This window comes from Sturnira hondurensis, unplaced genomic scaffold (assembly GCF_014824575.4).
Source record: "Sturnira hondurensis isolate 20B ecotype Veracruz unplaced genomic scaffold, ASM1482457v3 Scaffold0007406, whole genome shotgun sequence".
NCBI classification, from domain to species: Eukaryota; Metazoa; Chordata; class Mammalia; order Chiroptera; family Phyllostomidae; genus Sturnira; species Sturnira hondurensis.
The window spans coordinates 11,935,471-11,948,398 of NW_028080037.1; the positions used below are offsets into that span (position 1 = coordinate 11,935,471).

General features: G+C 49.5%; 1 protein-coding gene across 3 annotated transcripts in view; it reads right to left on the reverse strand.

The window, feature by feature from the left end:
- ACACB (acetyl-CoA carboxylase beta) overlaps positions 1-12,928 on the reverse strand; it is a 101,115-nt gene that overhangs the window by 85,693 nt on the left and 2,494 nt on the right. The window contains exon 1 of one of the 3 annotated variants that reach the window (XM_037052317.1): positions 4,204-4,275. The exons of the other annotated variants lie outside the window; for them this stretch is intronic. The gene's annotated coding sequence lies outside the window, so the exon portion shown is untranslated. Of the gene's footprint in view, positions 1-4,203; positions 4,276-12,928 lie in introns of those variants that run through there. 3 annotated transcript variants of the gene reach the window in all.

The following is a 12,928-nucleotide window of genomic DNA, read 5'->3' on the forward strand; positions in this document are numbered from 1 at the left end:
CAATTTTTGAAAAAGATTGATTTATTGATTTATAGGCAGAGGGGAAGGAGGGGGAGAAAGAGAGGGAGAGAAACATCAGTGTGCAGTTGCCTCTTGCGTACCCCCTACCAGGGACCTGGCCCACAATCCAGGCATGTGCCCTGACTGGGAATCGAACTGGGGACCCCTTGGTTTGCAGTCTGGCGCTCAAGCCACTGAGCCACACCAGCCAGGGCTGAAAAAAATATTGTTAAAAAGCTAACAAACAAAAACATAACCTGAACAAGTTGAAATTTCTGAGCCACGGTTTTACTAGTTACGGGATAAAAGCGTTAAAAAGGGATCACAAAGCTGAAACTTAACAATTCAGTGACTAAAAGGTGGTTTCTCTTTAGTTGCAACATGATGTTCTTAAGGGAAGCCGAGAAGTTCTCCAGATTTCCCAGAACTACCTGGCACACATGCTGCTCTCACACTTCGGGCAATAGAATTTGCCAAAACATGTTGTCAAAGGTCCTGGGTTGACCACAAAGTTCATTTTTCCTTTTTGTAAGATGGCTCGAATACCACTTAGTGGCCTCTAACTTCAATCGAAACATTCTGTTAGACTGTATTGTGACAACTGTCATATCTGCTCGCAGTTAAAAAAAAAACTTATGAGCCCTGGCTAGCGTGGCTCAGTGGGTTGAGCACCAGCCTCTGAACCAAAAGTCACTGGTTTGATTCCTGGGCACACGTCTGGGCTGCAGGCCAGGTACCCAGTAGGGGGCGAGTGAGAAACAACCACACACTGATGTTTCTCTCCCTCTTTCTCCCTCCCTTCCCCTCTCTAAAAATAAAATATTCAAAAAACAAACTTATAAAAAACTGATGAATTTTTGCATAGCCATGTTAATATTGAAGATGGTAAAAAATACATACCATTTTGGCTATATTATGCTTTCTTATTTCAAGAAGGTAAAAACGGAACTGAAATGCAAAAAAAAAAGAATTGTGCAGTGCATGGAGAAGGGGCTGTGACGGATCGAACGTGTCAAAAGTGGTGTGAAGTTTCACGCTGGAGATTTCTCATTGGATGCTACTCTGCAGTCAGGTAGACCAGTTGAACGTGACAGCAATTAAATAGAAACATTAACCATCAACACTGTACCATGTGGAAGAGAACCAACATACTAAAAAATATCCAAATCAATAAAGCTATTGGTAAAAAGGAAAAATGTGTCTTTTATTTTAAGGAAAAAATGAAACATACTTTTTGACCAATCCCATACTTTCTAGGTGACACAGAGGGTCAGAAGGCCTTTGGGTTTTTTTGTTCATTTTTTTTGAGGTCATCAAGTTTTGTTTAAAAGAAAGGTCAGATGCGGGTTGTCCAACACCAACCAATGTAACCAACCACAGCAACAGAGCAAAGGGGAAAAAGCACGTGATCATCTCAATTGGCCCAGAAAAGGAATTGACAAAACCCAGCACCCTTTCATAAGTGAAGCGCCCAGAAAACTAGGAATAGAAGGGAACTTCAACGTGCTAATGCACAGGCACGAAAAGCTAACATATACTCAAAGGTGAAAGACCGAATGAACGCTTTCCCCCTAAGCCTGGGAATAAGACAAGGGCTTAGTCAATGTTGTACTGAGACCTCTGGCCCGAGAAATTGGACACGAAAAAGAAATAAAGGCATCCAAACTGGCAAAGATGTAAAACCATCTTTATTCTCAGCTGGCATGATGCTATATGTAGGAAATCCTGAAGAACCAATAATGACAAAAAACTAGTAGGAATAAACAAATTGAGCAAAGGTGTCAGATACCAGAGCCTGGTGGGAGCTGGTTGCGGGGTGGCCGCAGTGCCTGGCCAGTGTGTGGGCAGAGGGCGTGAGAGGGGTGTGGCCTTCTACCCTGGCCTGCCCTCCTAAGTGGGGAGGATGTAGGAGAGGCAACACTTTGGGTAATGCCATCTGCCAGTCACCCATTTCAAAATTTGTCCTGAGGGCATGAGTAAGCCAGCAACTTCAGGACTCTCGCCTTTCTTCCTGACACTTTTTAAGCTTTTCTGGAGGACTTACTATGTTGGGAGAAATGAGTAAGAAATAGAGCCTGTTACCAGAAGCTCTCACCTTGCCATCCAGAAGCAGGAGGGAGGGAAGGAACCGGCCTATGGGTTAAGACCAGTGGTTCTCGCTCTGGCTGGGTGGCTCAGCTGGTTGGAGCGTCATCCTATACACTAGAGGGTTCTGGGCTTCATCCCCAGTCAGAGCACATAACCTAGATTGTGGGTTCAATCCCTGGTCGGGGCGCACAGGGGATGCAACCCACTGATGTTTCTCTTTCACATCAATGTCTCTCTCTCTCCCCCTGCTTCCTCTCTCTAAAATCAATAAACGTATTTTTTTGAACAAGACAAATGGTTCTCACCCAAAGGCAGTTTGATTCCCCAGGGACATCTGGCAATGTCCAGAGGCTTTTCTGGTTGTCACCACTGGGAGCAGGGTGTCACTGGCACCCAGGAGGTAGAGCCCAGGGGTGTTGCTCAACATCCTACACTACACAGGACAGTCGCTACCACAAAGAACTTTCTAGCCCCAAAGGTTTTAGGTTTTGTGGTTTTTTTTTGTTTTTTTTTTTAGATTTTGTTTATTTTTTAGAGAGAGGAGAAGGGAAGAAGAGAGGGAGAAAAACATTGATGTGTGGTTGCCTCTCCCATGGGCCCCACTGGGGATCTGGCCTGCAACCCAGACATGGGCCCCGACTGGGAATCAAACCTGCAACCCTTTGGTTCCCAGGCCCGTGCTCAATTCACTGAGCCATACCAGCCAGGGCATCTAGTCCCAAATGTTAGTAGTGTCGGGGTAAGGTCAAGGCTTGGGCCTCAGAAAGTTGGGTTCTGCTGTGAACATGGGTGTACGTGTAGCCATTTGTCCCTGTTTCCAGTTCATCAGGAACACACCCGGGAGTGAGGTCACTGGGGCAGAGAATGATTCAACGTGCGCCTTTCTGAGGAGCTACCTGGCTTCCCGCCCCCCCCCCTCGAGCCGCTGTAATCGTTTTCTGTTCCCACCAGGCCTGGACCAGGGTCCTGTTTCTCCTCACCAACACTTGCTATTGTCATTATTTTAGTACCATTTCACAGTCAGTGAACTGTGGCTCAGGGAAGCCGTGGACCCTGAGTTCACTCAAATCCAGGCCCAGCACCCACCCCTTGCTCCCTGCCCGACCCCAGAACTGGATATAAATAATCCCATAAAATGGAGGCTGAGACTAACTACCAGCATGTGGGGACGATCCTAGAACCAGACACCTGCCTGCGTACGGGGAAGAGGGCGGCGATGTGGGAACTAAAAACGCGGCCCTGGCCGGGTGGCTCGGTTGGTTGGAGCAGCATTCTATACACCAAAAGATTGTGGGTTCGATTCCTGGTCAGGGCACATGCCTGGGTTGTGTGTTTGACCCCCAGCTGGGGCATGTACAATAGATGTTTCTCTCTCTCTCTCCCAAACCCATAAACATACCCTCAGGTGAGGATTTAAAAAAACAAATGCACTGTTGGGTGTACATAGTCATCTAGGACCCAGGTGGCAAACACAAGGCCCATGGGCCGAACCCGGCCCTCCACCTGGTTTTATCCAGCCTGGCACCTTGTTTCTACCCAGTGGCAGCACTGAGCTCTTGCTTAACTGTTAAGGAGCCGTTGCATTGACACAGCCCTAAAATTACACTCAGCCCTCTGAAGGCAACCTCGAGGCTGATGTGGCCCTCGGTGAAAATGAGTTCGACACCCCTGATCTAGGAGCACTGTGCGTGGGGTCTGGCTCCACGGGCGGGAGAGGCCAGAGGGGCCCTTCCCATGAGCCTCTGTGGGCCACGCCACGCCAAGCTGTGGCCCTCCACCGAAATAACCCAGCTGACCCCACAACCACACACCAGCCAGCGCTATTTCTATTTCATGCAAACCGAACCCAAGCAACAGCTGCCCGGTGCCAGAGTAATTGTGGCCCTGGCCACCGCAAAGGCAGGACACAGCCTGGCTCCAACAAGTGCTGGCCAGGAGCCAAACAAGGGCTCGGGAGCCAGGGGGCTGTGAGTTTGGTTTCCAACCCCCCCCTTCACATCCACAGCAGGCAAGGTCTCTGAGGAAGCGAGGGGCAGAAGGTTGGTGTTCCCGGTTCACGCTCGGACATGCCCTCCCACGGAGATGAGCTCCCAGAGCTTGCTGCCTGCCACTTACCATTGCTGTGGACACAGCCACCAGCTGCACTCTCCTCTGTTTGGGTCTGACAGTGGCTCTCACCAAGTGACTAAGGGAACCCAGCCGGGACAGTGTCACCTTTCAGCAGGAGGCTGGTGGTGTGGTGGCCTCAGGCCACAGGGGAGGAGTCTGAACGGCAGGTGCTCCAATTCGGGGAAGGCTCTCCCAAGTCAGCTGTGCTGCACATGTCCTTACTTGTCACTGGCACATAGAAGCCATTTGTGAAGGTCCCCGCTCAGCCCTCACCTGGCCTCACGCTCAGGTACTTAAGAGGCTGCCTGTGCTCTCAGGGCCGCTTCCCTCTGGCTTGCCACATTCCTGCACATAGGTCTTCTCCACTCATGCAATCGCCTCCTTGCCCAACTCCGTGTCTCTAAAGCAAAATATTCCCATGACCATGAGAGCCCGGTGCACATGGGGAAACCAGGCTGAGGCGGCCTTCTGTTCCTAGGGCATCACTGGTCAGATGCCTGTTGGGTGGGGGGAGGGGAGTCTCAGCAGACCTGAGTCTGGCCAAGTGAGGCACGACCGAAAGAAAAGCAGAAGCATCAGGACCTTCCAGCTGGTAGGTGACGGCACCAGGCCCTTTTCCAAATTCAGAGAATTAAGGTAATGGGAGCAACCATGTGAGGCTGCCAGGGCATGCAAAGCTGGCCGGTGGCTTCCTTCGCCGGCACTCTGGCCCAAGGGGCCAGGGGTGTCACAGGTTAGTATTTCCCAAAAAAACTGCCTGCTCCAACCTCAGCCTACGAGGGGGCAGGGGGGCACTTGGTGAGTCCAGGGTCCCTGTTACAGATGAACAGAGGCCAGAGGTCACACATGAAATGAGGGACACAGCCATGCCCAGCCCCCAGGCCCCAGCTGCAGGCCAGGGCCCCCTTCTAAACCAAGGCGAAAGCCACCGTCTTTGGGTACCTTGTTTGGGGCCCTGGAAACTAATCATCTCTGCTCTGCCACCTGCACACAGAGTGAGCCCCAGGCAAGTTTACAACCCTGTCCAAGTCAGGACATTCCCAGGGGATGGAGCTGTGAGTGTTTGATGCCAGTGTTCCAACAATGTCACTGACTATTTCCTATGCTGTACTTTACGTCTCCATGACTAGTTCATAACTGCCAATCTGTACTTCTCAATCCTTTCATCTTTGTCACCCAGTCCCCTAACCCCCATCCCTTGTGGCAACCATCGGTCTGTTCTCTGTGTCTATAAGTTTGATTTTGTTCTTCAGATTCCACATACAAGTGAAGACACACGGAACTTGTCTTTCTCTGTCTGACTTATTTCACTGAGCATAGTACCCTTTAGGTCCATCCATGCTGTTGCAAATGGTAAGATTTTATTCTTTTTTTATGGCCGAGTGATATTCTATTTTTTATCCATTTGTCTATTGATGGGCATTTGGGTTGCTTCCCTATCTTCACTATTGTAAATAACGCTGCAATGAACACAGGAGTGCATCTTTTCTTTCGAATCAGTGTTTTGGGTTTCTTCAGATATACACCCAGAAGTGGAGTCGCTGGGTCATAAGGCAGTTCCATTTTTAATTTTCTAAGGACCCTCTGTACTGGTTTCCACAGTTACTGCACCAGTCTCCATTCCAACCAACAGTGTACCAGGGTTCCGTTTTCAGAGAGAGGATTTTTTTAATGCCAACATGGTGGGTAAAACAGAGATATAAGAGTAGGAGCAGACTTCTGGCCAAGATGGAGGCGAAGGTGGAAACACTGTGCCTCCTCACACAATCAAGTTTAAAGTCAACAAAGTTTCAGTAACAAAAACGCAGCCAAAACACAGAAAATTGAACTATACGGAAGTCCGACAACAACGATCCATTTGGCCAGACTGGTATGAGGGGTGGAGCCAGCAGCAGAGTGAGTCCGGAAGGGAAGAGCTCCCACCCCAGGTGCACAGGCACCCGTGGTGGATCCCAGGTGTGGGGCAGCAACGGGCAGACCCAGTGAGGGCGCAAGGTGGAAGGCTGACTGAGGTCACACATTTGCGCATGAAGATAAACCTGCGAAGGAGCGAGCAGTGACGCAGACCTTGCAGGTCCCAGTGGCGGGAAGCAGCAGAGGGGCCCGCCATTGCCCCTCTTTGACCCCGCCCCCACATACAGCATCACAACCCAGCAACTGAGTTGCCCCACCCTGGTGAACACCTAGGGCTCCTCTCCTCATACATAATAGGTGCGAACAGACCAAAACATCATGGCTCAAGGAGAACTCAAAGCCCCAGAGCCGATAAATCTAAACAACCAAGAAATAGCCAACCTATCAGATGCACAGTTCAAAATGCTGGTGATCAGGATGCTCACAGAACTGGTCCATTTTAGTCACAAATTAGACGAACAAGTGAAGGCTAAACTAAGAGAAATGAAGGGAATGCACAGGAAAACAGTAGTGATGGAAAGGAAACTGGGACTCAAATCAAGGGAGTGGACCAGAAGGAAGAAAAAAATGACCAAATAGAAAAGAATAAAGGAACAAGAATTTTTAAAAATGAGGAGAGGCTTAGGAACCTTCAGGATATCTTTAAATGCTCCAACATCCAAATTATAGGGGTACCAGAGGGGAAGAGGAACAGTGACAAGTAGAAAACTTATTTGAACAAATCATAAAGGAGAACTTCCCCAAGCTGGCAAAGGCAGTACACTTCCAGGAAGTCCAGGAAGCTCAGAGAGTCCCAAAGAAGTTGGACCCAACAAGGAATACACCAAGGCACATCATAATGACATTAGCCAAGATTAAAATGAAGGAGAGAATCCTAGAAGCAACAAGGGATAAGGGGACAGTCACCTACAAAGGAGTGCCCATCAGACTGTCAATGGATTTCTCAAAAGAGACCTTCCAGGCAAGAAGGGGCTGGAAAGAAGTATTCCAAGTCATGAAATCCAAAGACCTACAACCAAGATGGCTCTATCCAGCAAAGCTTTCATTTAGAATGGAAGGGCAGATAAAGCGCTTCTCAGACAAGATCAAATTCAAGGAGTTCATCATCACCAAGCCCTTAGTATATGAAATGTTAAAGGGTCTTATCTAACAAAAAGAAGATAAAAAAATATGAACAGTGAAAGGACAGCAAACTCATAGTTATTAACAACCACACCTAAAACAAAAGCAAACTAAGAGGACAGCTAGATCAGGAGCAGAACCACAGAAATGGAGATCACATGGAGGGTTAGCAACAGGGGAGTGGGAGGAGGAGAAGGGGGGAGAAGGTACAGAAAACAAGTAGCATAGACAGTAGGTAGAAAATAGACAGGGGGAGGGCAAGAATAGTAGGGGAAATATAGAATCTAAAGAACTTGAGACACGTGGTCATAAACTAAAGGAGGGAAATGGTGGGGGAGGGGTGTGCAGGGGGCAGGGGAATGAAGGGGGGGGAAATAGAACAACTGTAATGGCATAATCCATAAAATATATTGTTTTAAAAAATGTATTTTTCTTCATCTGGGCAGAACGCTCCTGTCTCCCTCAAAGTCCTTCCCAGGAGAAAGACCCAAAATCTAGGAAAGTGCTTTTCTTGTTTATTTCTTGGTTGCGTTTTCGTTCCTCGGGAGTGGACACATGTAAAAACAAGCCCTCAGTTCCAAGGAGCCAAGCGCACACTGTGATGACCGCATCTCGGCGCTGCTGACATAGGATCTTTCTTGGGGCATACAGAGGGAAATTCTGCCCCCCGAGCAAGAAAGCATGAGGGTGAGGAGCACGAGCTTCCAAGTGAGGCCACTGGCTCCTTACCCTGTGAACCTGGGGAGTGACTGGGCCTGTTCCCTCTCCTGTAAAAGGGGAGTAAGGCCTTGGCTGGTGTGGCTCAGTGGATTGAGTGCCAGCCTGTGCACCAAAGGGTCCCCAGTTCAATTCCTGGTCAAGGCACAAGCCTGGGTTGCATGTGCCAGGTCCCCAGTAGGGCACATGCAACCCACACACTGATGTTTCTCTCCCTCTCTTTCTCCCTTCCTCCTCCTGTCTAAAAATGAATAAATAAAATCTTTAAAAAAGGGAGTGGGAGTGAGAAGGGGTACCCACCACAGAGGATTGCAGGGAGAAGTGGAGACCACGAGTGTGAAGCTTATGACAGTGGCCCTGATGGGCTGTGCACTCAGTAAACACTAACGACACAGGAAAACACCCTGTGATTTATTGGGGTCACACCCTATGCTCTGCAATGCTCCTAGTTTTCTTTTTTTTATTTTTTATTTTCTTAAATATATTTTATTGATTGTGCCATTACAGTTATCCTGTTTCCTCCCCTTCATTCCCCTCTTCCCTGCTCACCCCCTCCCCCACCATTCCCCCCACCATTTCTTGCGGAACTCCTCAAGAAAAAGACTTTCAAATCAATGACTCGAATACCAGAATCAGGAAAAGCCATACCTGGAACGCAGTTCAGAGAGACCCCCCCTTCCCAGGCAGAGAGGGAGAGCTAAGAGAAGGGGACATCTGCTGTGGGGCTTAAGCAGAATGTGCTCTAGGCTTCATGCCAGACGGTGAGTTAATTAACTACTGGCTGATGAGGGGGACTCTGCCAAAGCTACTACACCAGGAGCAGCAATCAGCAAATTGGTTCTGTTGTGAATAGTCAAGTCATTTGTTTCAGTTCTTTTGCATCTGAAAAAGATACGTGACAACCTTCAGGTGCACCTCCCCCACCAGGGAGGTGCACGTCTGTGCAAACTGTAAGACTTGAGAAGGCGCACACCTGTGTACTCCAAGAGCCTTGCCTTCTCCTGCGATTGTGACCAAGGGTGCTGGTGCAACGTCACGCTTCGTTACCCGAAGAATTGCAACCCTCACCTCCAAGAACAGCCTCTGCTTTCTGTTGCTCCCTGCTACAAATGCTAACTATACTAATAAATAATGGTAACCCCTTCCATTGTAGTGAGGGTCTTGCATCCAGAATCTCATCTACTCCTCACAACAGCCCTACAAGGGAAGTATTATTCTTATTCATTTCACGGTATTAATTATTGTTATTATCCTATTTCACAGATCAAGCATGGAAAACCCAACGACCAGAGAGGGGGACCCTGTGACTTGCTCCAAGTCACAGAGTGTGGAGGTGCATGAAGTTCAAACCTGACCTGCCTGACCCCAAAGCTTAGGTGTGTAACTGGTGGGGGTGAGCAGGGCTTGGTCAAATTTATTACGGGGCTACCCCCCCGAAATGGGTAAAATCAGAAACCTGAAACAAGGCCCAGGGCGAGTCAGCAGTTCTCAGACTGATGTCGGAGACCCAGGGGCTTCGCTGGGGCTGACCCAGGGAGAGCCCCAGTGAAGGCTGTGAACATAAGCATCTCATATCCACATCCCTGCGCTTTTGTGCCACATCCCAAACCGCTTGACATTTTTAGAGTCCAGCATGTGTGCCACTGCAGGGGCCACCAACCGGGGGACGACTTTAGAGAGGAAAACACACTTGAGAAAAGTCTGTGGATGTCGGGAAAGGGTTCAGATTACCCAAGTCCCCAGGAGCGTGGACCTAGAAGGTATGCTTTGGTGCCTGGCACACTGTAGGTGCTCAGTGAATGCCTGGTGAGCCAAACCCAACACTTTTGATGTGAGCTGATCTATCAGCCAAAACAAAACTGGCCCCTGGGGTCCCGGACCAGCCCTTGCCTTGGAGAAATGTAGGAGGAGCAGGTGTCCTACCTCCAGTGGAAAATTTGTTCGACCGTCTCAAAGGCTAATCGGGTTCATCTGTTCCGCTAGCCTCTCACGTGAGTCATCCCCGCAGAAACCGCTGACGCGGACTGTCCCATGCGCCCCAGGTCCTGGGCCCTTGCCACCTTTACAGATAGAATTCCATTCTTCCCCCTCTGTTCCTTCTGCGCTGGGAACCTGCCTTCTTCAACCCCTCACTCATCCAGCAGCGGGTATTTCCCAAGCACCTGCCATGCCGGGTGTCAGCTGCTGGAGACGCAGAGCAGAATGCACAGGAATGGCCCTGCCCACGTGGGTTTACCATGTCCCTGCGTTAAGATCGCAGATGATCGTAAGGACACAGCTGGGAGAATTGTCATGGAGGAGAAGCCTGCGCTGTGCATGGGACAGGGACCCAGCCTTGGTCTGCGAGGTGAGGGACACTGTTCTCCAAGCAAGGTGCTTCCGCCGAGACCAGCAGTGTGGTTTAGCCAGGAGGGGGTGGTTTAGCCGAGCAGGAAGGTGGAGGGAATATTGGAAGCAGACGGAGCAGGAACCCCAGCAAGCAGCCCGATGTTTTCCAAACTGCCACAGCCCCTTCCCACCTGTTATTACCCCAAACAGGAAGGCCCCCCCCCCCCGCCCTGCTTTGTTGAGAGTGTGGTAACATGAGAACAGCAGGTCTCCTTCCTTAGGACGCAGTGGGGAGAGCCTGCTGATGCGGGCATTTCCAACAACAAATGATCCCAGTTACTACTGGAGCCCACAACCCATTTACTTCCACATGGAAAGGGGAGAGCGTCTGGGGTTGTCCTTCACCGTCACTCTCACCCGTGGTGTAATCTGATCTGAAGAGCTACGGAGGCCTTGGGGAGTCCAGGGGGAGGGGCACGAACCACAGGCTGGCAGAGGAGCATGGCTGTGCCCCAGGGCCCCACCCCCCTGCACCTGAGAGTGCTCAGGTGTGCCGGGGCCCCGGAGAGGTCGCCAGCAGCAGCACTTCTGGCATGAGGCTGACCTGGGTGGAGGCTGTGTCGTGTGTCATCTGATCGACCTGAGCCTGTCACAGAAATTCTCCGAACTTTGATTTCTTGGTCTGTGGCCTGGAATCGATTACATGCCCCACCCCAGGGCTGTCCTAGGTGTGACGCCCCCGACAGGTGTCAACTTCCCGATAACCCAGACCTTAGGTGTCCTGCTGTGCCCACCTGCCCTGTCCAGGACAGAGAGTCCTGGATCCACAGAATACAGGAGCACGTCCTCTTACTCCTCGGTGCGAAGTTCACTGCTATAACACAGAGAACACTCTGTGAAACTAAAATCTGATATGTGCATCGGGTTCGCAGGTAAGAGGCAACATTTCTGCCCTTGCTTCCAGGCTTCCCCAGTCTCCTCTGAAGGATCCCAGAGTTAAAATTCAGAAGAAGCGTTAGAATAAAGGGCCCCCAAGTTTCTACATGGATTAGGTTTTCGTAAAACCTCCACTGCAGAAGATTAAAACATGCTTAGTCCTACTTCATCATGAAGAATGAGTATGTTGTTTAATGTAACCCTCGCGCTTCTGCCTCAGATCTAAGGGGGATTAGAGTAGGAGGGATTTACCAGCCCCAGCTCTTCAAACCCAGGGCATGTGTGCACCTCCCATGACCTGGCTGAGCGCTGGCTGGGTCTGTCCATTCAAAACTTGGAGAGATCAATAAAGAAGTCACATCTTGAGACTTCTGCCAAGATGGAGGCGTAGGTGGAAACACTGTGCCTTCTCCCACAACCAAGTTTGAATACAACAAAGGTTTAGTAAACAAAGACACAGCCAAAGAACAGAAAATTGAACTATACGGAAGCCCGACAACAACGCACCATTCAACCAGGACGGGTAAGAGGGGCGGAGCCAGCAGCAGAGCAGGGTCGGGCAGGACAGGGCCCCTGACCCAGGCTCGCAGGCAGCCCAGACCCAGTCGGGGTGCAGGGCAGACTGACCGAGGTCACACATTCGCGCACAGTGGGATGGAAGCGCAGGGGCCCAGCGACAGTGGCAGCAGCGGCAGGAGGCGGCAGACGAGACCGCCATTGTTCCTCTTTGACCCCGCCCCCACATACAGCCTCACAACCCAGCAACTGAGTTGCCCCACCCTGGTGAACACCTAGGGCTCCTCTCCTCATACATAACAGGCACAAACAGTCCAAAATATGGCTCAAGAAGAACTCAAAGTCCCAGGGCCGATAACTCTAAGCAACCAAGAAATAGCGAACCTCTCAGATGCACAGTTCAAAACACTGGTGATCAGGATGCTCACAGAACTGGTTGATTATAGTCACAAATTAGACGAACAAGTGAAGGCTAAACTAAGAGAAATGAAAAAAATGCACAAGTGATGGAAAGGAAACTGGGACTCAAATCAATGGAATGGACCAGAAGGAAGAACTAAACATACAATCAGACAAGAATGAAGAAACAAGAATTCAAAGAAATGAGGAGAGGCTTAGGAACCTCCAGGACATCTAAACACGCTCCAACATCTGAATTATAGGGATACCAGAAGGGGAAAAGAAACAGCCACGAGTAGAAAACTTATTTGAACAAATAATAAAGGAGAACTTCCCCAAGCTGGCAAAGGAAATAGACTTCCAGGAAATCCAGGAAGCTCAGAGAGTCCCAAAGAAGTTGGACCCAAGAAGGAACACACCAAGGCACATCATCATTACATTAGCCAATACTAAAATGAAGGAGAGAATCCTAGAAGCAGCAAGGGATAAGGGGACAGTCACCTACAAAGGAGTTCCCATCAGACTGTCAATGGATTTCTCAAAAGAGACCTTACAGGCAAGAAGGGGCTGGAAAGAAGTATTCCAAGTCATGAAATCCAAAGACCTATAACCAAGATGGCTCTATCCAGCAAAACTTTCATTTAGAATGGAAGGACAGATAAAGTGCTTCTCAGATAAGGTCAAATTCAAGGAGTTCATCATCACCAAGCCCTTATTATATGAAATGCTAAAGGGATTTATATAAGAAAAAGATGATGAAACATATTAACAGTGAAAGGACAGCAAACACACAGTTATT